Raw genomic sequence first — 1615 nt, 5'->3', positions numbered from 1 at the left:
ATCTCCTAGCATGAGAATCCAAAGATGATGAAGAAAAATGCTTGAGAAATCTTGAATGAAATGAGTTTTTCTTTCTTCCTCTCTTGCCCTAGAGTGTGTGGTTGGTAGCAATGCAAAAGAAGATAATAATAATCCTAAAAATATCTCTAAGTGCCTAAAAGTAGCACACTTGAAAAAGTAACCCCGCTTAGCGCACAGACGGACGCTAAGCGGAGCACCAAAAATATCTGCTGCCACGCAAGGGTCCACTAAGCGGAATGAGGCCGCTAAGCGGAGCTGGATGAACAAAAATTCTCTCTCGCTACTGGAAAGCGTGCTAGACCTCCGCTCATCAGCCCTTGCTCCACATGACTTCTCCAAAAAGGCCTTAAATCTTGCTCCAAGGTACCATCTTGACCTTCTACCATCCAAAGCTTTCCCATTTTGCAAAATACCTACAAATACATAAGAAAAACTAATAAATAATATATTTACTACTAAACTCGATTTTATTTATTTACACGATTATAAACCGTAATTGAATCAAAAGTAAGGAGAAGAGTTATCGAAATACCACAAAAGTTATTAACAAACTATCCACATTTTGGATTCTAACAGTAACATAGTGGTGTCAAAATTTTGTTTTAAATAATGAAAAAGATTCAGTTTCTTGAATAAACACAAGACACTCTAGTAGGTTTTTACGAAAGAGAGGGAAGAGGGAAAAAGAAAAGAAAATCAGGATTGGTTATAATTGTTTTACTATTCACTTACTTAATAAGTGTTTAAAGATTACTAGTGAATAGTAATAACCAACCCCTCTAAACAACATGAGAGAACTAGTCTATTTATAGACTTCTAAGCTAACTTAAGATACAAACTAACTTAAACAATTGGGCCAAACAAACAGACTCAATTCAACATGCTAACAAACTTAGTATAACGACTACTACATGCTTGAGCGTAGTTCGACTACAGCATGCAGGACTTCGATATCAACTTGTGAACAAATTTTGAAAACATGCTAAATCTCTGTCGAACCAAGAAGTTAACCTTGTCAACACTAGAGTTCGATCAAAAATATCACATAACTCCACCCTGAAACAAACTCTACAACATCATATGAATAAACTAGATTTCTCCATGCAGCTTTATATCAATTGTATATAGTGGGAAAACTTGCAGCGTGACAATGTCTTGGTGACCTTATCAATAATATTGTGATCTTTCAAAACCTTCAGCACTTGGACTTCTCCACGCTCGACCTTTCTCGGACAAAATGCAGCCTCACATCAATGTGCCTATCTGCTCATGATAGGCTAAATTCTTCGTTAGATGCATGACATTTTGACTATCACATTTAATAGTAATAACTCGTCGTTGAAGTCTCTGCCCCTTAGCAAAACCTTCAAGTCGCAATGCTTCTTTCACAGCTTCAATGAGGGAAATATGTTTTTTTCCAGTGGTTGATAAGGTTACAACCTTCTAAAGTGTCACTTTTTAACTGATTATTGTGCCAAACATAGTGAAAATTTATCTAGAAATAGATTTTCTGGAATCAATACAACCTACATAATGAGTTAACATATCCTTGCATAATGAGAGTTGACATATCCTTTGACTTTTGCTTTGCTAT

Source organism: Vicia villosa, linkage group LG6 (genome assembly GCF_029867415.1).
Source record: "Vicia villosa cultivar HV-30 ecotype Madison, WI linkage group LG6, Vvil1.0, whole genome shotgun sequence".
In the NCBI taxonomy this organism is placed as follows: Eukaryota; Viridiplantae; Streptophyta; class Magnoliopsida; order Fabales; family Fabaceae; genus Vicia; species Vicia villosa.
The sequence above is the reverse complement of the archived record's forward strand: the minus strand, read 5'-3'. Positions refer to the sequence as shown.